The sequence below is a fragment of the Odontomachus brunneus genome, unplaced genomic scaffold (assembly GCF_010583005.1).
Source record: "Odontomachus brunneus isolate Ranch 3 - 2012 unplaced genomic scaffold, Obru_v1 Obru_scaffold_016, whole genome shotgun sequence".
NCBI classification, from domain to species: domain Eukaryota; kingdom Metazoa; phylum Arthropoda; class Insecta; order Hymenoptera; family Formicidae; genus Odontomachus; species Odontomachus brunneus.
In genome coordinates, this window is record NW_022639466.1 from 1,460,397 (window position 1) to 1,486,981 (window position 26,585).

At 37.5% G+C, this 26,585-nt stretch overlaps 1 protein-coding gene across 1 annotated transcript in view; it reads right to left on the reverse strand.

Moving 5' to 3' along the window:
• LOC116841579 (UPF0489 protein C5orf22 homolog) overlaps positions 1 to 12,488 on the reverse strand; it is a 473,194-nt gene extending 460,706 nt beyond the window's left edge. The window contains exons 1-2 of the mRNA XM_032809669.1: positions 12,474 to 12,488; positions 9,311 to 9,437 (exon numbers count right to left, since the gene is read on the reverse strand). The gene's annotated coding sequence lies outside the window, so the exon portion shown is untranslated. The remainder of the gene's footprint in view (positions 1 to 9,310; positions 9,438 to 12,473) is intronic.
• Positions 12,489 to 26,585: the final 14,097 nt, after the last annotated feature.

Sequence of the window (26,585 nt, forward strand, 5' to 3'; positions counted from 1 at the left end):
TGAGCTGAGATGAAAAAATAAAAAAATTTCTTAAATAATATGCTTGTAGTTGTAAGAAAAACTTTAATTAAACAACTTAAAACTTTAAGCTGTGGAACGAAAATTGCAGAAAAAGCTGTTTCAAAATTAAATATCCAAATTTTGTATCTTTCCAGACAGCGCAAATGTCCAAAATCGAGTCATGACGTCTTTAGAACGTCTTTAAGACATTTTTAAGACAATATCTTATAAACTTGTCTTAAAAATGTCTTAAAAACGTCTTATAACTCAATTTTGGACATTGTGCTGTCTGGGTTCTTATTTTGCATTATTAAAAAAGATATTAAGTTTTATGTTTTTTTAAATTCCTTAGGTTCATCCTCCAACTATAAGCATGTTATTTAAGAAACTTTTTGGTCCTTTGAGCTCAAGTTAATTTTTTTTATTGTTCCACTGAGTAAATCTACCCAAAAGTTACATTCCGATTTCTTTCTAATTTGGCACAAATATAGAAGTACAAAAAATATTTAGGTCATATTTTTTCATTTTGGCTTATTTTGAGTTTATAGCTTTTTAACGTTCTCACTTCTATCATCAACAAGTACAACAAGAAATAAAATAGAATATAAGATATAAGCGTTTTTGGTTTGCTGATTATAAGTTAAATGTGCAAAATTATTGGTATAAATAATAAAATGTTTAAACAAAACATATAAAAAGGCGGAAAAAAACATTTATATAAATAATTTCTCAGTTTGGCCGAGATTCGGACCATTTTTGACTAATTTAGCACAGATTTGAAATATTTTAGTTGGAATCTCGGCTAAAGAAATTTAGAATGGTTCGTGTCTCAGCTATGCCGATTTTGTTAAAATTATTTAACTATATCTTGTATTTAATTTTATTTTTTATGCATTTTTGTTGTACTTGTTGATGATAGAAGTGAGAACATCAAAAAGCTATAAACTGCTCATGAAACTCAAAGTGGCCCAAAATAAAAAATTATGACCTAAATATTTTTTGTACTTCTATATTTGTGCCAAATTAGAAAGAAATCGAAGTCTTTTGGACAGATTTACTTGTGAAATCATTGAAATCACTGAATATCTCACGAGATATAGAAAAGCTCATGTTGCGCCTAAATTCATAGGATGTCGCGAAGGACATCTCAAATGTCAGAAACGTTATCCGCGATGGTGAATATTATTTTGATCTTCCGGCATGGAACACAATTGATTCTGCTGGTGGATAAAGGAATCACAGAATTCCGATACGCGCAGGTGTACGCGCGAAGCTCCGTAAGTGCGTCCGCTCAAGGTCTCTCATCGTGAAATTTCTTTTCCGTTCGTGGTTTTCTCATCGTCCAAACATGTCCCGATGTGAGTGTTGACCCCGCGGTTACCGGGAAACCATCGAGATACCGGCGGACGTCGCTAGAGCTATCTATGGTGTGGCCGAGCGAGCACTTTTTACGAATAGAAAGAATCGGCGGCGAGAACCCGGATTGGGAAAGTTGAGTCGCCGTCATCCGCGTCCACATGATGAAAAACGTGGAACACCTCGCTCGGCGCATCGACGTCTTTCGTACTCGCAGCTACGTCGCGTGCTAAGTCACGCACCGTTCGGGAAATAACTATTGCCGCAGTCGAATACGGAAAGCGAAGAAGTTGAACAACCAGAAAAATATAATCTTATTCTTAGCGGAAATCCTCTTATATGTCGTCTCAAGAGGACTCTTCCAAAGGAAAAATATTCTAACACTCAAGGAAAAAACTCTAGTTGCAAGGTACTACTTTCTGTAATTCCATATTCCAAATAGAAATTCTTATTAAATGGAATATTCCTCTTCTAATGAAATAATTACTGCCGTTGTCACATACGGAAGGCAAATGAATATTTCAAAAAATATAATCTTATTCTTAACGAAAATCCTCTTATATGTGGCCTCAAGAGGATTCTTCTAAAAGGAAAATGTTTCAACACACAAAGAAAAAACTCTAATTCCAAAGAATATCATTACCAAAAGGGAAATTGTTCTAACATCCGAAGAAAGAACTCTAGTAAAATAATTATTGCCGCTGTCGAATATAAAAAGCGAATAAATTGAACACCAAAAAAAAATATATATATATATATAATATTGTCCTTAGCAGAAATTTTCTTATATGTAGCCTCAAGAGGATTCTTTTAAGAGGGAAATATTCTAACATTTAAAGAAAAAACTCTAATTGCAAAGTGCTATTTTCTATAATCCTGTATCATGACCAAAAATTCTTACCAAATGGAATATTACTCTTCTCATGAAGTGAGTTATTAATAAAAAATCTACTAGACATTATTCTAATTTTTTTATTTTTTCAATCAAGAGGATGTTTACTTAAAGCAGAATATTTTCTTACTAGAAGAAGAAAGGATACCCAAAATGGATGAAGTAATTATCAATAAAACTTAGCGTAATTGAAACTTTTAATATATTCATTGAGTACATCAAAATATTTTATTCATGTATATGTATTGCTCTTTAGAAATGTAACGTCTAAGCAAATAAAAGAAGAAAAAACTCAATGTAATTTTTTTGCGCATTTAATTTGAAATTCTAAGAAACCAAGAAGAATATTCAGAAAAGAGTTTTGATGATGTGTGAATAATGCTTTGTCAAGTACACATCACCAATGACATGCTTGTCGCTCTTTGTAGACGTGACAAATCCAGCCATGCTGTTTACCTACTTTACCACTTATATCCCCTGACTATAATGACTTACATGGATGGTGCAATGGAGACTTTTAATGGGCATTAGTATGCCTACAAAATGCACCAGGTTTCAACCATATACGCTCCAAATCCTTACAGATTTAGCCAAGTGGCCATAAGGATTTGAGTATCCTTCTATTAAAACTTGTACTATATACAAAAAAAACGAATATTATCCTTTTGACTTTTTTTTGAAGGAATTCACCCGAAGCCATATATAAGAGGATTCTTGTCGAAGATAAGATTACATCTTTTTGGGTGAACAAAACGACGTTTCGTTTTGAAATCTGGCGAGCTTTCGACGCGAAGGAGCGGTTGGTTTTCCGCGGAGGATTTGACCTGAAATTCTCTCCTGCTCCCCCTGCTCGACTAATGGCGCGAATGACGTGTGACTATCTCGACTCGCGAATGATCGTGCGAAACGTTATCGTTAGTACACCATGTGTCAATTTCGCAGCTGTGTCGTGAGTCATCGGTCGAAAGACGCGGAATGCAAATTGAAGTAGGCCGAGAGAAATTTGATATCGCGCTGTTGGGGGCGTAGAGTGTAACAGCAACGACAGCAGAAAACGTCCCTTTTATTTACTCCAACTCAGCCGATGCAACTTTATCGTTACAATTACGATATCGAGTCGTGACGGAGCGCGGGTCTTTGCATCGTTCGCAGACCATCGCACTTAAGATCGCTGCTCGCTCGGGGAATATTGGTGTTCGCGGCGAATTTCATACACGTGGCGCGCGCGGGCCTCGCGGATTCGTTTCCAACATGCAAGAGATAATATTAGTCCGCAGGAAAGAGGGGGGGAAGGACGGTTGAGGGGGGTTGAAGGGGGCTGGAGAGCGCGGGCGCGCGAGTGAGTGACTTTGCGCAACTTTCCTGCGGCCGGCATTCGCGCAACCACCGCCGTTAATAAGGTGTTAGCCTGGCTGGCACATGATCGAGAAACACGGGGCATAGGATAGGACGTTGCAACAAAGCGACGGTGACGGGTACAGACGAGCCATATCCGGGACGTCGGCCAATAAAATTAATCGCTTTTGCTACATCGCCTGAATAATTTATGCTCGCTGCTGTGCCTGCGAGTTGACCGACCATCTTTCGCATGCGACTGTGACTGCGACCGCGACCACGACGAGTGTGCGTAGTACGGTTCGCGAGAGATGCTTGTCCGTATAAAAATGGTCATTTACTCCGACACGAAGCTGCGCGGCAAGCGGATTTAGCAACGTTTTCTTAGAAAGGCGTCCTTTAAAGTGCCCGCGAGAACATTAACGCCGCCGACGTGTGCATCTCGTCACGGTGAGCCACGAGTTGTGATACTTAGGGCCAATTGTTCCAACCTCTTGGTAACAGCTAACTAATAGTTAAATCACATATCCATCTTTGTTTAATCTGGAGGAGGAGAAGGTGGTGGAATCGTAAGAATTTACACGTTTTTTTCTTCTAAAGCAATGAAGCTTTAATTAAAAGTATACGTCCCCTTTTTTATTTCTATTATCCCAGTAAGGGTTGATTTTTCCAATCTCTTGGTAAGCTAACTAAAAATCAAATCATAAATCTATTTTTACTTAATTTGAAGGAGAAACAAAGACAGATATATGAGTTAGTTTACCGAGATATATGACTCTTAGTTTACCAAGAGACTGGAAAAATCGGTTCTTACTGGGATAATAGAAATAAAGCGAACGTGTATTTAATCGGAGCTTTGTTGTTTTGAAAGAGAAAAAAGCGTGTAAATTTTTACAATACGAAAAACAAATTTGGTTGAATTAATCGGATATCTGACGAAGTTTGAACAAACCGAAATTCCGGTTGAAGTTATCAGAATTCTGTTCAAGTGAAACAAGATTCTGGTTAATCAAAATTTCATTGACTTAAACAGAATTTTCACGTTCATATACTTCTCGTAAATTTAAACAAATTTCTTTTTTTCATGTGCGCCTTTAGAGTGTGTATAAGGTAATTTTAGTAATTTAAATAAGGTTCTCATTAGGTCCCACTTAGTATAACGTTATTTTTCACGCAGGTATAACAATGCACCTGCAATACGCATACCTTTCTGTCTTAATATAAATGGACTTTTTTCGACATGATATCGTAAAAAAATTAGATAATATATAATATATTCTGTGTGAAATATATTTTCTATATTATTCTAATTTTCTATTTTATCCTAATATCTAGTTTTATTCAATAAAAATTCGATTATATATTTTGCTGCACCACGGAAAAAAATACATTATTCAATAGTTTTATCCATTATTCTTTTTTATCGTCAAATATAGAGAAAGTATTTAAAAAATAAGAAATATTAATTCAATGAGATATATATTACTAATAATGCATATTTAAATTCTTTTGTCTAAATCTGAATTCTTTCATTTTAAATAGAATAAATAGAATAAAAAACTGTTTTTACGAATATCTTCGGTTAAAAAAAAAAAATATATATATATATATATTTTTTTTTTTTTTACTCCCGACTCCTTACTGCCAACTGAAGGTTACTTTTTATCTTATTTAAAAATATTTTATAGAATATGAAATAAAAAATATTTCAATATAAGTAAATATGTTATAAGTATCTACCGAATAAATATTTTTCATTTCTTAGATATTTCAGTGTATAAGATAAATGTTCCTTATTCAAATTGCTAGAATCATCCTTCCTATGAATTTTTTGGAAAAAATCCTCTCATTAAATTCTTTTCAGACGTAAGCTACTGTTTTTATTTAGTGCCAAATAATTTTTGTATTTTGGAAAACGAGCGCGGTTCCTCTTTCTTAACACTAATTAATCACTTTTACATTTTGAACCCGCGTTGTTTTCGAAACGACTCGCGTTCGATGGAAGCGACGAGCGTTGCGACAGCGTTTCACGAATTGCGTCCTACATGGACGGCGACTTTCTTCAATTTCCAAATACCGGATGCACGAAAGTCGTTGACTCGTAAAACCGTCGACGTGTCAATCGGCAATTTCTTCCGTGTCGTATCTGCATGGCCGCGCAACAATGTTGCTGTCAGATGCGGCATGCATTATTCAATGTACCCGGAAGGCCACCTCGGAAGGTCCACTGAAGTCTCTCTCTATCTCCCTCCCCCTCTCTCTCTCTCTCTCGCTCTCTCTCTCTTTCTCTCTCTTTCTTCTCTTCTCTCTTCTATTCCCTCCGACTTGTATATTTCTTTTTTCTACTGTTTTCTCTGTACTTCTTGATAAATCTCGCAGAAATGTGCTAATTGCGCTTAGCAAATGAAAGAGATACTTCATAGGTACGTCGGTGTGTGCGTGCGAGCGTGTCAATAGTATCGGTTATTAAGCCTCTCTATGCAGAAATATAAATTGCAAACGAATAAGTTGAGCATCTTTCATGTAGTTTGCAAAATACTTAATACGTTCGCGTTAACTTAATCCTCAATTATTTGCGACCGTCTCGTTTACAAGAGAATATAATAAGAATGAAACACTACGTGGAAGGATTCAAAATGCGCGTATAACGCACATACTTTGTTCATGTAAAATTGTTCTTTAGAAACATGACATCTAATCAGAGAAAAAAGAGAAGACAACGCAATTCTTTTTAAGCATTTAGATTGAAATTGTAAGAAACCGTAAGAAACCGAAGAAAATATTCAGAAAAGAAAATGTGTGAATGTAAAGTATCACGAAATATTGTACACAGCAGACTTCTCGCATCGCGGTAATCCGTAAATAACCTAACCTAACAGAGAAATTTATGTGAGACAGACAGAAAAAATTAAAGAAAAGGAGGGAAGGAAAGAGGCGGAAGAGAGAGAAAGAGAGGGGAGAGAGAAGCGCGAACACGCGCGGATTTTTCTTCGTTTATTGGGAGTGCCGTGTAGCGCGGTGTAAGGTGGCACGGTAGCTATTAGAAGCAGGACGTAACCGTTCAAGAGCGAGTGTTTAGCCGAGCCTTCATAAATCACGCAAGGGCGACAAGCAATTATAATAACTGTACCCGAGTATAAACGCGTAAATAAAATACCAAGCCCTTCGGCCGGGTAATGAGGCACACGAAGCGGCGGGATGCTAACCAGTTCCAAGACTTGTTATCGTAGCAGAATAAACAACGAGGGAGCACTTTCTCGAAAGGAAGTTCGTCTCGATCATCGATGCTTCGCGTCTCCCGTAAGGCGCGCGCCGCGATAATAACTGTACCGAACTAAAATAGAATGTATTATTGCGATAAATCATCCCCATCGATCGCGTGTCGCGAAACGACGATATATTGTAACACATACACCAGCAGTTCTATCAGACCGAGTGGATCAGACCGAGTTGTGAGCAGTGTTGAGGATCGATCGATTAAAATTTTTCTTTGACTAAGATAATCGGCAAGTCAGTAATCAGAATTAACCAAACGTCATATATAAAATCACAAGTAATTTCATATTACATATATCGATTGATGAAATTAATTATTACACAAACTTTGATGTGATTGATCATACACTGATTAAAATTCTTTTTCATTAAGATAATCGGCAAATCAATCATCAAAATTAATCAATCCTCATATATAAAGTCACAGATAACCTCACTGATCGATAAAATCAATTATTATTCAAACTTTGATGTAATTGACTATGCAATAATTAAAATTTTCTTTGACTAAAATAATCAGCTACTTAATAATAAAAATTAATCAGTCTCGTCATACAAACAATTTCATTAATTGACGATGTTGAATATTAATAAATGTATAATCAATCATATCAGAGTTCAATTCATAATTAATTCCATCAATCGATGAAATTATTTATGATTTTTAATATGATGATTAATTAATTTCAATCATTGATTTGCCGAATTGAAAAAAAAATTTAATCAATTTATATGCCTAACATTAATTGCGAGTCATCTACCGCGAAGGAGGGAATATTGATTTCTCTTTTTCGAATGCAGAAGCCGATAAATCATCTGTTAATTTTAATCCGTGAATCAGTATCAATAAATAAAGATCAGACCGAGTCCCGTTGTGAGATATATCAAATGTGACGAAAATGAATTTGGATAAAAAAAGAATTGCTCACGACTCAACCCACGATGCGTATTTCTGACTATTTTCTATTATTTTTACGACTGTTTACTTTCTTCTCTCGTGTTACGCTACAATACACGTTCCGCGTTATATAACACTGTTTATTTACTGGGAATTATGCGTCTATTTAAATAGACGTCCAACTCTTGAACAAGGCACACACACGCACAAACACGCGTATGCGCAAGCACACATACGTATACCTGAAGCGAACATAGACCGTGATATCGAGCTACCCACGCCAGTCATCTTCCGCGCGAGGATATTCGGAGAGAAAGCTCCGAAGAGTCTCTCAAGGTCACGGGGACCTCATCGACCGTGGAACTCGAGTCGAGTTTCAGATTTCAGCGAAACGAACTCAGCGGATTTTGTAGGTGGGAGCGAAAGGATCTCTCTCTCTTTCTCTCTCTCTCTCTCTCTCTCTCTCTCTCTCTCTCTCTCTCTCTCTCTCTCTCTTTCTGTTAGGGATATGGCGAAGAGAGAACTTGCGCACGAGGCCGTGGCGAAGGGAGGAGGGACGCGCGGAAGAGAGAGGAGCACGAAGTACATCGTGCCGCTCGCCATAACCTTTTATCAGTTATCTAATTAGCCGTTGCATTTAATTAGCGACCCGAGGAGAGGGCCACGAGATAGCCCTAGCGCCGTGCGAGACCGGCGCGGATACGAGCCTGCATGGCTATACGTAATTTTAATCGGCTCTCACGTCAGATAAGAAAGGTCGACGGATGGACCGGCATCCGCGCTCGCGCGCGCGCACTTCGCAATTAGCCGTGTTTTTATTTATACGGCTATTCGCGCCGCTTATTGAGCTGGTACTCGCGTGTACGAGAGAGAGAGAGAGAGAGTGAGAGAGAGCCGGCCAGCATGAAGCCATTCGATCGGTCGGCAAAAATTTTAAGGGCCTCTAAGGATACGATGTTGTATGCCATTTGAAACTACGAGAGTGAAGAACATTACGTGGACCATAATTCCACGCTAGTTGCGTACAAGTTCTTGGCTAAAAAGTAATTTCAAAACTGGGAGCAGTGCAAGATGCTTCCATGTCCGCGAGTGATTTGAAAATGGGGTTAATGTTAAAAAGAAAAGTTCGACCGACTTTATCTCGGGCTAACGCCGCATGAAATTTGATTAGTCTTTTTCGTCCACGTGACTTTTTTAATAAGATTCTGTTCGACTTAAGAATTTTTATACTAAGAGGAAAAATGTTTAAGAACTAAAACATATTTATTAGATGTTTGATATAAAACATCTTCCAAAATTTTCTAAGAAAATATTGAAATTTTTACGAAAGCGATTCTTTATTCTATTTAGATAAAAGAATTCAGATTTAAGTAAATATATTATCAGTACACCGAATTAATATTTCTTATTCTTCAGATATTTTCCTACAGTGTATTCGTTTTTTTTTAACGATTTATGGCGATACGTCAACAACTTTCTATGCAATGGATCTGTCAGTGAATCGTGCGTAACGCAACTCCGTAGAAGATAATATTCATTTGAATCAGACTCACCAGTGACGAATCTTCGATGAAAGCTCCGATGGTTATCACATGCAGAACGATTTCGCGAGTATTTTCAAGCTCATCCGGTGGCGAGTATGCGCCTTCACTCAGGAAGTACGGCTCAGTGCTGGTCACTCTGTCAACAATAGAAATAGCATATTGTAGTAATAGTTTTATGAATATCTGCAATGTTTGTTAGATATGACTTAAAACTGTGACAAATAAGCATAATATATATTTCGTCTGATTTAAGGCTATTATTGTTTCAAAAGCCTTCACAAAAAATCAATACGTTCAAAAAAGATAAATTTAATAACGACAAAATTTCTTAACGCTTTAAGCTAGGATACTTGTCCTTACATTTATCCAATATTACAGAACTAGTCGCAAATGGTCGTTACCTGTCGAGTTCTCAACTGACGTTGGAATTTAAAAAAGGCCGCATCAATCGCGGCGGATATCACAGCAGATAACCGCCTTGCGCGAATATCACGGACAAGCAAAATTACCAATCTCTAATCCACCGTGACTATATCCTTACAACGCTCGTCTCGATACACGGAATGTCGGATGGCGCTCGGGATAATCGTCGAGCGAACGAGCGCCTTGCAACGCGCGTATTAGAAAATAACGGACGCTTCCGTGGACGCAATGAGTCTCACCAAGTGACGAATAGAGAGAAGCACGTTTACTCGAATCTACTCAATACACTGACATAGCTGTCCGACTCGATGATTTCCTTAAACAGACAGGGCGGCGGAGGACGCAAGGCGATCGCGATTCGGTTCCGCGGCGCGCGATTGGAAAAAATAAACTCTTTTCACTCGACGCGACGAATATCGAGAGCCGCAATCATAGACGTAATATACATGGACTCCGCATACGGCCAGAAGCCAATATGTACAGCCCCTCTGTGTTCTCTGTCTCTTTCTGTACAAAGTGTGTAATAAAATTTAAGTAAGACTTTGACTTGCCAGTCCAGTCGGTGTGCTGTTGCGCTCTATAATATTATGGAAACGAGAAATGGATGCACGCGCAACAAAAAAGTGACAAAATAGGAAGAAAACTGTAGCCCTCTATAACCCTCTATAGTTCTCTTTCTAGATGTTGGCTTCACTCTATTAGATGACAGAACATAGGGTACTCAGAGTCCATGTATACTATGTCCATGGCCGCGATAATCGCGGTCGTTTGAGCCCACTGATGCACCGAAACGATTACCTGTTGTTAGACTCGACAGTCCTCGTTCGCCCACGGACAGGACGACGCGAAAAGCCGAGGGTGGAAGTGATCGCGATCCAGTTGCATCACGCGTCTCAGCGAAAGGGCTCTTCCGATTATCGTTGATGCACCGACCACCGGCCAAGTGACGATATCGCAAGACGCGTTAATTGCGTTCGCCGGAGGTAATTGACACGCCGAAACGATTCGCCCGTCGCCGGATTCACCGTTTTCGACGCTTGTTCCTACTCGTGAGCGCGCAGGATCGTGAAACGACCAAGGAACGAGAAAGCGATCGCGATTCACGATTGAGAACCGAGGTGGCGGTTTCAAAAATTGTGACGTCACGCGTTCAAATAGACACGGCGTCCTCGGCCGACCGCCCGCGGTGTTTTTGACGCGCGTTATGTTCGCGTTATTCGCGTGGATTATATACATTTTTACACGATATAGAAGGTGCATGTGTTAACAAATAGTCTGGATATTAGATTTGTGACGATAACGAGGAAGAAATGTCTTTTACTGGCTCCTAATATGGTATAATATTGAAAGTTGTCAGTTAACGCGAGACATACTCATTGTGTGTAAAAGTTGTATGATTTACACATAGAAAAAAACATCTGTTCTCGGAACAATATTATTATTTATGCATCGTCTTGTATCATCTAGTGACATTCGGAATCTCTCTCTTTCTCTCTCTCTCTCTCTCATTATTTATTTAGAATTCTATGTTACTTCTTGTATAATTAGGATTGAGATACTTATTCTTATTAAATCGTTAAAAAATCGTGAATAAAGGGAGGAATAATAAATGAGTACACAGAGAGAACGATTTATTGAATCAAATAAATTTCTTTGGAATAGTCCAAACAAATTATTTGGTTGACATAACAAAAATATTTCTTTGGAACTAAGCCGCAAATAAATATTTTTGTTGCTTCAAACAAAATTTTGTTCGATTAATCAAAAAATTTGTTTGGACTATTCCAAAAAAGTATTTATTTGATTCAACCAAATCGTTCTCTCTGTGTACAAATTGATGCTGTAACACATAAGGATTATAATACATACCAATTGTTATAATATATATATTATAAAAATTATATATGTAAATAGTTAAATATTATAATATCAAAATATTAATCAAATAATATAAGTACTAAATAGTGTAATATATAAATAGTATAAATATCATGATATTATAATAAGGAACAGGTCTTGTGATTTTCATTTTCCTAACGGTCCTTTGCGAGGAAATAACGCCGAGACTAACGACCGACGCTTGAGTTAATACCGTACTATCGCAACTAATCATCATGATATCGAGATGTAATCTCAACGTATAATCGCACGTGTGCTTAGGCTATCGTGCAAAATGCACTATCTTTATTTAATTGTATTGCATATGACGTGTTAAATGCTCGCAAAGTCAATATAACGTGCGGCGTAGGAAAGCACGAAAGAAATAAGTACAAGTAAACGAGTAACCAGTAATTCCTGAAGTTACAATTGTTAATGAAATGTCGGATTATAAATACTAAATTTGATAAAAATCCCGAATAGAGGATTATCCTCCAATAATCTTGATGTTGACATATATTATCAAGAACATGCTCCTAAGTAACCATCAAGAGGTTTTAGCCGTCGCTCATTATTTATTAAAAAATTATTAACAAAAGAAGTTCTATAAATAGGACGTAATTTTGCAACACAGTGTATATTTAATAAATTTAAAAAGTACATTTTTACATACATAAAAATATAGCAAACAGTTTCATAGAACTTCTTTTGTTAATAACTTTTTAATAAACAATAAGCGACGGCTAAAACCTCTTGATTGTTACTTAGGACGGTTAGTTCTACATATAATACATGTCAAACATCAAGACCGTTGGTGGGTAACCCTCTATTCGGCATTTTAATTTTCTGCATAATAAACAATTCGACTCACCTGGAAATATATGATATATCACTGCTTACGTTTCGGCGTCCCAAATGGAGAGATGAATGTTAATTAACGCGATACTAACTTCAACGTGCGAATGTCGACGTAATATTTGGGTATCTGATTATTCGGATATGACGAGATCTATTCTGATTTGAAAACTCAAAACCGCACTACTTGGATTCAAGTTCAGACTATAAGAAGATCGAAACACAAATTTAGAACCGAAATCCTAGACCAAATTTGTATTAAATAAAAAACAAAAAAAAATAGATATGCAAAAATATTAGTCAATTTAATAACAAAATTACCCGAAATAGTTATTATTTTTTTATAAAAACAGACACAAACGTGCTAGTCGCCAAATTGCAGTGAAAAAATACTAATTTACTGACATATATCTTCAAGAGAGATTTAGATTGCTACGAACGCGTTTGTTTGGTCGATCGTCCTGCGAATTTACCAGGATTCGAATTAAATACTTCGACTGTTTCGGTATCTCAGAAAATAAGAAGATAGTCTCAGATAACCCGAATAAAAAACGTCGCATTTGTTTACTATTGGAATAATTGAGTACTATCCGAATATAAGGTAAATGTCCCAATAACTAAACTATTAAGAAAATAGTTAACTATAACTAATAATAAGAAAGCACGATCAGTTTTGTATCTGCATTGATAAGCAATTAGTGAAAAGCAAAGAAAACTAACGCCTATATAGAACCTTGATTTGTCAGCGATGGGGAAATAATAAGAAATAAAGTAATCAATAAATATCAATTATATAATTTAACGAGATATATCAAATATGCCAGTTGTACCAGCAATTGAACTGAAAAACGTATCATGTCCTACTGAACAATACTTGGTAATCGAATAGTCATTAAATAATATTATTACAAATTAGCATAAGGAAAATTTCAGAGACCTTTTTAGAAATATTAAATACAAATATATTTTTAATGTTTCAATCATTGAGACAAGATTCAATTATTGGGACATTTTCCCTAGAGTGTTAGATTTCCAAAAGTATCAAAGCTCTACTTCGTTCAGTTATCCGTTCAGCGTTACTGACACAATGCTACGCGTGCTTAACGGTTGGGACGGTCGTAAACACAGTACCGCGACGCGCACGAGTCCTAAAAACAATCGGCGGAACATAAACATACTCCTCCTCTCCCCCGTCTACCGCCGCGCACTACAGTCGTCGCTTATCAGTGAGCGTCACGCGGTCAGACAATGAAGACGTTAAAGACAGTCAAAATTGATCTGTCTAATTTAAAGACTTTTCCGTTCAGTTTCGAGCCGGCCAGCGGCACGAGTACGATAGGACTATGTGTGTGTGTGTTATCTATTATTGCTCTTCACGGTCGAAACATTCAGAACCTCTCAAAGCGGCTAATACTACAATTCTAAGCAGAATCGTAAGTCTCGCAACTTGTTCACGTAAAACTCGTAAGACTTATGAGTAGAATTCTCTGCGTACCATATGTCGTACAATCACTTGTGAATATCGTAAATTACATGAAATCGTAGATATTTACGAGTAATCGTACGACATACGGTACGTATAGAATTGTAGATCTACTCATAAGTCCTTATGAATTTTATGAGAGCAAGTTACGAATCTGTTTAGAATTGCAGCATAAATCTGCCTTTGTGTCGCGCGAATTTTTCCTTCGGTCCCGAGCCGACACGCACACGACAGGGCTACGTGTGCGTCGGTGCGCGTTATCTATTATTGTTTCTCTCGAGTGAATAAACTGTTACTGGACGCCGGGTGATAACGATCGAGACACCGCGGGCCTTCAAAGCTCTCGAGCATACTCTCCGTGAGTCGCGCGTTTTTCCGAGTGTTTTCATTGCGAGCGACACGCATGCCACACGGACTATGCGTGCCGGTTTTATTTCTAATTCCCCTCGGGTAATTAAAATATTTGGCCAGCTCGTGAAATATCTGGACTCTCGTCGGCAACGCGTTATTTAGCACGTGCATTTCGAATCGTACGCGAGTGTCTATATGTGCGTGTGTGTGTGTGTCAGTGCCACGGCGACAACCAGAATGCTGGGTCGGCAACCAGGACGGGTGACGCAGGATGCCGGGGGACGCAGACAGCGATACATCATGTATTTCCAAGGTACGTCAAGTCATTTATTATGAAGGATAATTCCGATTTTAACGGGTGTTTGATGAACACACTGAAAACAAAGAGATACGAGTCGAAATTTAGGCTAGTATTCATAGTCCGTCATCATTTGACAAGTAATTACTGCTTTATCTCCGAGATCACTCATTAATCTGTGTTTATATTTATTATACAATTTTATGTGAGAGATATTGATGCCAACATCCGAGTAACGGTGGCATGGATACAAATGTTGACGTCTGATAATGCTTCCTGAATCACAATTCGGTTTATATTTGCCAACGTTTTCAATATTACATCTCGAGACTCTTCACTGATTCTTCAAGTTTGACGGAATTTGCAGGATTAATGCAGAAACAAAATTTCGTCTCGGGAAATATCAAAAATCATTAAAGTAGATAATGTTAGGATTTAATATTAGAGTTTAATGTTAGAATAGAAAGGATCTATATATTTGTAACAACACTCATTAGATGATATAAGTTCCAACGACCAAAAAATACTTCTTAATGCATTTTTGACAGCTTTACGCGACAATCGAATCTACACAGAGAAAATACTGCAGTAAAAATTATAACACAATTTTAGAATCTTGAACCACATAATAAAATCAATACAATAAACAGAATTATGACTATACAGTAAAATAAGATTATGACCGAAATTATTATATATTTGTTAAACACGCGTTTTTGACTTGCTACTACAAATTATTATAATTATTTTAATCTTATTTTATATCATATTTGGCAGATCGTCAAATTTATTATTTTTATAGCAATTTATGTTACAATTTCAGTACAGTTCAGCTTTACACAAAACATTTTAAAAAGAAATATATTTTAATGTAATTTTTATTACAATATTTTCTCCGTGTATTTAAAATGAATCTAAAATCGTCATGCGATGCTCGATAAGAAGAAATGTTAGACTAAACCTTTCAAAATGTTTCCATTCTGGTAAACAAATGTTTTCACAATTGATTGGACTTGCATATTGCACATTAAAAAAAGAAATATTCGAAAATTTACTTGTGAGATATAAAGTTTGTTTCTATGAAATAAAATTTATTTCTGTGAATAAACATTATATCTCACAAATAAATTCTTAAGTATTTTTTTTCTCAGTGCACACTAATTTTTTGCACATTAATTACAAAATAAATGAAAAAAAACTTGATTAAACTTGCATATTGCCCACTGAGAAAAAATTTACTTGTAGGATGTAAAATTTATTTCCGTGAATAAACTTTATATCTCACAAGTGAATTTCAAGTATTTGCTTTTTCAGTGTGCACGAATTGCACATTAATTGCAGAATAAATGAATAAATAACTGAGCAAACTTGAATACTGCACACTGAGAAAAAATATTCAAAAATTTACTTGTGCATAGAAAAAAAGATTTGGTTGAATTAAACAAATATCTGGTCGAGTATAAATGATCTAGAAATTCTGACTGAAGTACTCCGAATTCTATTTAAGTTAACAAGATTTTTGGCAGACTAACCAAACATTTCTGGTTATTTAACCAAACATTTAAATAACCAGACATGTTTGGTTAGTCTGCCAAAAATCTTGTTAACTTAAATAGAATTCGGGTTACTTAAATCAGAATTTCTAGATCATTCATATTCGACCAGATATTTGGTTATGGATATTAAATGAAATTAATTCCTGTGAATAAACTTTATATCCCATAAGTGAATTTCTGAAGTATTTTTTTCTCAATAATTGCACACCAATTGCAGAATAAATGAAACTCATCCTAAGAAATGAACTCTTTCTCAATCTCATATCACCGGTCATCACGATCTCATTCGACATCTTTACACTCGTGTCCGCTAGTGCCTCGCGCGATACGCAAAAAGTATATCTCCCGAGTGACGCGGCTTATTTGTCTTTCAGCAATTACGTGAGCGGGGAATTTATTCCGCGAGCATTCCGAGGTAAACGGGCCACATCGCGATAAATCACCGAACCTTGCGGGGGCCGATATCCTTCTTCTCGCCTCTTTTGCGGGACATTAATCTTTGCGCGGTACACCACTTTCCTCGCCGTGGTTATGTGTGAAAGTGCGAGTGCTCATGGCGACTAACGTGCGTACTCCGCGCGCCGCTCCCGGGTCACGACAAGTATAATAAATATGTTCCTTCTCCGTCCTCTCTAAGATGCTTGAAGAGAGAGGGAAGGAGAAAGAGAGAGAGAGGCCGCGGGTAGGTGAGAAAAATCGAGCAGTTTGAACAGGCCGAGATTGCGTGGCCGGGCAACATCAATTTCGAGGGTGATTCCCGGCTCTGTCGGAAGAGCCTCGAAAATTTCGAATGCCCGCGTAATCGAGGAGCCTCCTCGAATCGAGTGCGTGGAGGTGCTCTTACCGAGGGATACCTCCACCACTGACGCTACCTCTCTCCTCTTCTCACCCTTTTCTCCTCCTCCTCTTCATGTTCCTCTCGCTCGTCTCCTTTTCTTCCTCGCTTTCTTGTTCCTTCGGCCTCCTTTTTGATCGTCGTTTTTTCCATCGTCCGCGATAATGATACCCACACGCTCTCGCTCGGTAATAATATTAATGGCTTCGTGTACTCGGGGACCATCGGGGGCCCCCGACAAAAGGAACATCGCGCGCGGCCCCTTACGCGGAGGATCGAGTCCTCCGTAAGAAGCGGCCTTGCGGAGCACCACGCCGGGTATTATAAGCGCAAAGCGTGGATTCGCGCGAGAGTTAACTTACACGGGCTCTCTCGCCCTCCCGTTCATTCATAAGGCCCGTATATCGCTATTCCCGATATAAAGCCGATGTGAATTGATAATTGGATGCGGGTAATCGAAAAACCTCGCAGATTGCCGCGATACGATCGTTGACCGGCTGATGACTGTTCCGGCGTTATCGTGCATCCCGGATTTTTCACCTCGGGAATTCTTCTCGGGAAATGGCGATACGCGATTTCGCCGACTGAAAGCGCGACTCGAGCCATAAAGCAGACTTTATCGTGATGAAAACGAGAAGACAAGAAAAAGCATTGCGAATCGATGCAAATCATCATCCTGTTACGCAACGATTGAGGTAAAAGTATCAATATCCGGATACGTATTTAACTCTGGATATTCTTATTGTTGTGGCATTTAAATATGAATATTTAAAGAATCGAGACAAATCGAGACACGAGACATGGAGAATATGTGTCTTGTATTCTACGTTTTGAAAGTTTAAATATTCATATTTGAAGACTAAAACAATAAGAATGTCCAGGATAAAATACGTGTTCAAGCAGTGGTACATTGAAAAAAAGAATATCTAAGAAATACAAGATATTTTATTCAGTGGGTACTACATAGAAAAAAAGAATATTCTTATTTGGCGAATATTTTTATTGTTGACATTTTAAATAAGATTAACATGAAATGTTGAGATTATATGGCGTTGAATGAAGATGATTTGTCTTCAATTAAACCGAATATCAAATTAACACAATTATTTTCACATAGAATATTATAATATTAATATTCTTGATTGTATATTATTAATCTATAATCAAGACGCATATAGACAAATTAACACAATTTTCTTATATATGACCAACAATTTTTGCTTATATATGAGAGAACGATTGTGTTAGTTTGACTGTATTCATCTTAATTGTGAAGACTAATTTATCTTCGTTCAACGCCATATAATTTCATTTTAATCTTCTTTTTAAAATTGCAACAATAAAGATATTCTTCAAACAAGAATATTCATGTTTTCAGTGTAATAACATTCATTCACTTATACTAATATAAAATATTTATCATATAAAATATATATCATAGAAAATATGCATTATTTTTAAACCTGAACTTTTCATGGAGAAGTATTTTTTTGTTCTATTTAAATAAAATAATCTAAATTTAAGTGAATGTTATTAATGCCCACTGAATAAATATTTTTTTGAAAATTTTTTAGGTATTCTTTCTCTCAGTGCACTTTTATCTTATAAGACTTTTAACGCTTAAAATTGTACGGAAAGAAACGTTTGGTTGAATTAAGCAAATTTTTGGTAAAATATAAGCAAACTAGAAAATTCTGGTTAATTAAAGTGACCAGACGTACCGATTTTTTCTTTTCGATTTCTCACCTTTTGTCCCGAATTTTTTCGAGTGCCATTCGGGACACCGATTTGTCAATGATTGTCAAATAATTTTCGGATCTTTTTACCCCCCTTCCCCCGCTTCACATATTTATGAAGTGTCCCGAACTCAGGCATGGGAAATCTGGTCACCTTACATATACCGCGAAGAGAAACGAGAAGATTACTTACAAATGACGTCTTCACGATACGTCCCGGCGATCGCATATCGCTATTCTCGACACTCTCGATACTTATTTCCGTGCGAGACTTATTTTCGACGGGTTAAAGACGCGTAAAATGTGGAGCGATGTCAATCGATGTGTCCACGGCGGTTGCTTGATGCAGAAAGATCGAAAATCAAGATGACCGCGCGATTGTTGAATCGCGCTGAAAATATACGCCAATATGTGAGCGGCGCTGCGGCCGAAAAGAACGCGCTCTATGAGATATTTTCTCTCTCCGTATCTCTTTTCCTAACAAGCTGACGCAACTACCCGAATATTCCGCATCTCTCTCTCTTTCTGTCTTATTGTCATCACATTTCTAATTCCCGTTCAATAAATCCGACGATCGCCCGATTCTATTGCTACTTGAACGAGTCGATGTTTTTAACAAATATAAGGGACGTCGGCGCGACATGTCGCGACAAGCACCGGTCGCACATATACCGCGAGGAGAAACGAAAAGATTACTTACAAATGACGTCTTCACGATATGTCCCGGCGATCGCACATCGCTATTCTCGACACTCCCGAGACTTATTAACGCGCGAGACTCACTTTCGACGGATAAAAGACACGAAAAACGCGGAGCGATGTGTATCGATGTGTGCCCATGGCTGCTGTTTGGCGCGAAAAGATCGAGCATTTCGTGCGATTCATTACCAACGCCTAGATTGAATAACCACGATGACAACCTCGTAGTGCGAAATGAACGCGATTGGTCTAGAGCGGTTAGTAACTCGAACAAATGGTTAAGGCGTCCGCCGTACAGATCGCGTCGTTGTAGACGCGCGACCTACATTTATGAAGTGTTCCGAATTTAGGGCTGGGAAATCTGGTCACCTTATGGTTAATGCATCAGAATTATGTTAAAGTTAATTAGAAATCTTGTTAACTTGAATTTAATTCTGATAATTCCGACCATAATTACTAGTTTATTCAAGTTTTATTTCAATAAAAATTTACTTAAATCCAACCAAACTTTTTCCCGCGTATTACGTCCTTCTGCTTTTCCATACACGTATATATACTCATGACTTAAGAAAATGACTCAAAGAAGCTACTTCAAATAATTATATTACTATATAATAAGTATATGAAAAGTATTTGCTTCATTTTTACTAAAATATCTCCATCTCGCCCTACTCTCGTTCTTTCCCCGCGCATCGCTTCTGGTAGCACTAATTATCATTTTGATTTGACATAAACATGCAGTTGAAGAGATGGATGTATCAACATTAATACATGTAGAATTGTAGAAATGGCTTCATGATATTGCAATTGGATACGCGTTTCGACGCGATAATACATCAGCCGACATTCGCTATAACGTTATACAAATGTGATTTATTCGATTCGGCAGAAATAAAATGAGGAAATTAATCCATCGGCCCTGAAACCGGTATCGCCGGTCGTCAGAAAACCTATGCGTTATCAATGGCTTAGTTCTACATAATTAGCAATTTATCCTAAGTAGTTCTCGACCGGTCGACCGCGTATAGAGAGCCGCGACGCAGGCACGCAGGCCGCGCGCGTGTCGCAATCCATAGATCTGTCGATCTCCGAATGGATCGGTCGCCCACGTATCCCTGGGCGGATACGCGCAATGTTCTTTCAACTCACGATCTTCGCCGTGATGCCCGAAAAAAGATTTAGCCCGAGTGAGTTCCCTTTCTCCCAGATTAATAGGGAATTTTCCGTTCAACAAATTATACTATCAAAAAGATATAATCTTATCTTTAGCGAAGTCTTCTTACGTTATAGTCTCAACAGAATTTTTCTAAAAGTAGAAGGTAAATATTTTAACTTAAAAATAGGAACTCTGGTTACAAGGTGCTATTTTCTATAATTCCATATTCTGAGAACTGAGAGAGAAGAAATATCTAAAAGATAGTAAATATTTTTTGAATGAGCGCACTAATAACATATTTAGTTAAATTTAAATTCCTTTACTTAAGTAGAATAGACGATTGCTCTCATGAAAAGCTACGGTTTTAAGAAACCATTTAATTTTCTGTTTTCATTAGAAAAAATATTTTTACTCAGTGTAAAAATATATATATTAATATAAGAAAATATGTTATTAATATTCACCGAATAGATATTTTTTATTTTTTAGATATTTTTTTCTTTTATAGTGTAAGGAAACGCGATATAGAAGAGACAATATTTTTTCATATTATGCATATTATGCATTTTCACATAAATAGGAATTGGTATGCAGCATCCTATAATGTGTAAAATCATAAAAGTATAATAATTTGATTATTAATCTCTTTACAAAGAACAAAGAAGACAAGAATTTTTCCTTTAATAAAACGAAATGTTCGATGAAATTCGCGAATGGAGAGAGAAACGTGCCTTGTTCACACGGCCAATCTGATGTTTACAACGCGTTAGAATTGAGTTTTTAGCATCGCGTCGCAATAATCTCTCCGAAACAAGACTCGATCTCGTCGATCGGCGAAAGTATATCCAACTCGGCAGTGCGTTAACGGCCTTACCGCAAAACAGTCGTTAAATATTATACTTTCCGCGAATCGACTCCTCGCGAGCGCCGCGTCATTAAAGTGCCGTTTACCGGCAGAAAATCGCGAAACGCCTACGATATCGTTGAGCCACCTCGTTTTCGCAGCCTTTCAGATCCTTTACGCTCCGCGAATTTCGAAAGTAACGCTCGGGTACGCGCGGCGAGGAGGATTATGCAACGGCGATCGTTAAATACTGCATGTAATAAAACGACGGGTGAATCTGACGATGACAGCAGAATCGACTGCTCTCTTTTAACTTCCACTATTCAAAGAAGGTAAAAAATAAAAATGCGTTACATAGAAAAAAGATATTCTTGTTCGGAAAATATCTTTATTTTTGCCATGTTGACCTTCAAGTAAAATCGCATAGCGTTAAACGAAAATAAGTTACCTGCGAGAATATACTTTATATGACTTAACGAAGAAAAACCTGTATTCTTATACAAAAATCACTTTTATTAATGAAATGCATAAAATATTGGATTAAAAACATCTTTAAATATCGTAAGATATTATTGCTATGAAAATAATCATATTGTATATACTTATTGTATATATTTATTATAATATCTAAATAAAATTATAACATTGAATTATAACGTTGAAAGTCAAGACTTTAAAATTTTCCCAACAAAATTATAGATCGTTGCTTGTACATGAAACAATGAATGTTTTATATATAAAAAAACGATTATTAATTTGAATATATTAGTTTTAAGAAGATAGATAAATCTAGGACATAATACACGTATAACAATATGTTCTCAATCCGATATTTTATGTTTTCTGTTAATAAAAATTATTTGTAAATAAGTACATAAATTTTTTTTCGTTGAATCATATATTCTTGAGTCAAATATATTCTTATAAGTAACTTATTTTTATTTAACGCTGTGCAATTTTATTTCATGATCAACATGTAAAGAATAAAGGTATTTTCCAAACAAAGAATGTCTCTTTCTTCTGTGTAGATAAGTGGGATTACCTGTCTCGATTAATCCATCGTGACAATCATCCTAACTCATTTCTCTTTTCTTTCTTTCCATATTCGGGATGCTGAATGATATTGGAAATAAACGCCGCATGAAACGTTTTCTGCAATAGCCGTTAGATACAATTTAAAACTGCCAAATAATAGCAACATATATATCTCGTTTGAGAGATTCGAAATCATCATTGTTTGAGAAGTTTTCGCAAAAAGACAATTCGCTCAAAAAACGACAAATTATTATACAGTAATGCAATTATTTAATGCCTTTAAGTAAGATACTCATTCTTAGATTGACTCGACATTACCGAACTTGTCACAAATTATCGTTACTTGGGATCGTTGGAATCTCAACCGACATTGAAATTTAAAAAAAGCCGCGACGTTAGTAAAATCGTGGCAAATATTACAGCAGATAATCATCTTACGTGAATATTACGGACCAGCGAAATTACCTATTTCAATTAATCCATCGTGACAATCATCCTAAAATTCATCTCTTTCTTTCTTTCCCTCCATATTCGGGATGCTGGTACTCGAAATAATCACCGCACGAACGAGTGCTCTGTGTAACGTGCGTATTAGAAAATTGACTGTTCCTATCGTCATCGTAACGACGAGTACTACAGTGTGCAGTCCCTTCATTCCATTCAATACTCTCAACACTTGCTCGTACTCACAAACAGCCACTCTGTCAACAATAGAAATGTAAATTATAGTAATTTAAAGAACGTTTTTACCAATAGCCGTTAGATATAATTTAAAACTGCCAAATAACATGTATATTTCATTTGAGAGATTCGAAACCTCATTGAGAAGTTTTCGTAAAAAGAAAATTCACTCAAAAAACAACAGATTAATATTATTATATATACAATAATGCAATTATTTAACGGCTTAAGATAGGATATTCATTCTTAGATTTACTCGACATTACCTAACTTGTCTCAAATCGTCGTTACCTATCGAGCTCTTAATCGACGTTTAAATTTAAAAAAACCATGGATAATCGTGGCGAGTATTACAACAAATAATTATTTTACGCGAATATCACGAGTAAATGAAATTACCTATTTCAATTAATCCATCATAACAATCATTCTAAAATTCATCTCTTTCTTTCTTTCCCTCCATATTTGGGATGCTAGTACTCGAAATAATCGCCGCATGAACGAGTGCTCTGTATAACGTGCGTGTTAGAAAATTGACTGTTCCTATCGTCATCGTAACGACGAGTACTACAGTGTGCAGTCCCTTCATTCCATTCAATACTCTCAACACTTGCTCGTGTTCACAAACAGTCACTCTGTAAACAATAGAAATATAAATTGTAGTAATTTAAAGAACGTTTTTTTGCAACAGCCGTTAGATATAATTTAAAACTGCCAAATAATCGTAACATATATATTTCATTTGAGAGATTCGAAACCATCATTGAGGAGTTTTCGCAACAAGACAATTCGCTCAAAAAACAGATTAATATTATTATATATATAGTAATGCAATTATTTAACGATTAAAGATAGAATACTCATTTGTAGATCTACTCGCCATTACCGAACTTGTCGCAAATTATCGTTACCTATCGGGCTTTCAATCGACGTTGAAATTGAAAAAAGCCGTCAATAATCGCGGCAAATATCATAGTAGATAATCATCTTACGCGAATATCACGAACAAGCGAAATTATCTGTCTGGATTAGTCCATCGCGACTATTCTTACAACGCTGGTCTGGATGCACCGTGTGTCGGATGAGAGCAAACGAGCGCCTCGCAACGCGTGTATTAGAAAATAACGGATGCTTTCGATCGTCGTAGACGCGACGAGCCTCACCAAGTGGCGAAGCACCGAGAAACACGTTTGTTCAAGTCTATTCAATACACTGACATAGCTGTCCGTTGCCCGATTTGACATTTCTGCCAATTGTTCGTCTTTACGAGCGGACGGGATAGCAAAGCCGGAGAACGCAAGGCGAGCGCGATTCGCTCCGTGACGCGAGATAGAAAAAATGGACTCTTCCGACTTGACGCGACGAATAACCGGTAACCGCGGTCGCTTGAGCCAACTGATGCACCGAAACGATTACCTGTTGTTAGACAGTCCTCGTTCGCCCACGGACAGGACGACGCGAAAAGCCGAGGGTGGAAGTGATCGCGATCCAGCTGCATTTCGTTACAGCGAAAGGTCTCTTCTGATTGTTGTCGATGCACCGACCACCGGCCAAGTGGCGATATCGCAACACGCGTTAATTGCGTTCGCCGGAGGTAACTGACACGCCGAAACGATTCGCCCGTTGCCGGATTCGCCGTTCCCGACGCTTGTTCGTACTCGTGAGCGCGCGGGATCGCGAAACGACCGAGGAACGAGGAAGCGATCGCGATTCACCCACACACCGGCCGCCATGTATAACGAGAACCGAGGTGGCGGTTCAAAATTGTGACGTCACGCGCTCAAATGGATACGGCGTCCTCTGCATTACCGATAGCCCGCGGTGTTTTTGGCGTGCATTAGTTACGCGAGTTTTGATAGTTTCGCGCGGTTGAAGTGAGCGCGTTAATAAGAAGGTTGAAAAAGGACCGAGACAAAGGCGAAAGGTATTTTACTCGATCGATTCTCAACACGGCGCGTCGTCTAAAATTGCGTTAGCTAGACATGAGGTTCGTTATATGTAAAAGTTTTGCAAGTATCGTGACGAGTGAGACCGTATATTATGTTGCGTTTCTTTTTCTTTCAAGTTTGTATAATTGGCTACGTCCAACAGAGAAAACTACTTTGCAACTGTTGTGAAATTTGTGAATCAGGATTGATGTATATACTACCAGATTTAGCTAAGATTAAGAGCATATACTAGTAAGATTCACGAATTTTATAATAGGTATGAAGCAGCTTCCTCCACTGAATGCAGCTATTGTTTTTTTTTGTATACATACATATAGAAAAATACATACTGTATTGAGATATAAATGTTGCTTGTCTCAAATATTTATAAGTTTACTTACCCGCAAATCTACTAAAAATTAAGGTGACTAGATTTCCCAGCCCTGAATTCAGAACACTTCATAAATGTATGGGGCGGGGGGAAGAGGATAAAAAGATCCGAAAATTATTTGACAATCATTGAAAATGATAACAAATCGGTGTCCCGAATAACACTCGAAAAAATTCGGGACGAAGGGTGAAAAATCGGGATGTCTGGTCACTTTAGCTGTATGTGTCGAGAAGGGAAGAGATTACGTAATAACGTACTTATGATATGTCCTGACGATCGTACGTCGTTGTTTTCGGCACTCTACTTATTTCCGCAAGAGACTCACAGGACACAAGCGAAAGACGTATGAAATACGGAACGTTGTGTCCATAACAGTTCGGCATGAAAAGATCGCAGACGCGCTGTCAATCACGTACACCAAAAGTTCATTAGCGCGCTGTGAAAGTGCCAAAAGTGCATGAATGTGAACGCGCCAGTGATGCGAACGAAGTCGCGCGTCTACAATGACGCGATCTCTACGGCGGACGCCTTAACTACTTGCTCGAGTTACTAACCACTCCAGACCAATCGCGTTCGTTTCGCACTACGAGGTTGTCATCGTGATTATTTAATCTAGGCGTTGGTAATGAATCGCGCGAAATGCTCGATCTTTTCGCGCCAAACAGCAGCCATGGGCACACATCGATCCACATCGTTCCGCGTTTTTCGCGTCTTTTATCCATCGAAAGTGAGTCTCGCGCGTTAATAAGTCTCGGGAGTGTCGAGAATAGCGATGTGCGATCGCCGGGACATATCGTGAAGACGTCATTTGTAAGTAATCTTCTCGTTTCTCTTCGCGGTATATGCGGATCTGTGCTTGTCGCGACGTGTCGCACCGACGGCCCTTACATTTGCTAATAACATCGACTCGCTTAAGTAGCGATAGAATCGTCGGATTTATTGAACAGGAATTAGAAATGCGACAACAATCAGAAAGAAAGAGAGAGATGCGGAATATTCGGGCGGTTATGTCAACTTGTTAGGAAAAGAGAGAAGTATCTCATAAAACGCGTTTTTTTCGACCGCGGTGCCGTTCGCATATTGGCGTATATTTTCCGCGCGATTTAACAATCGCGCGAATACATCGACGTTTATG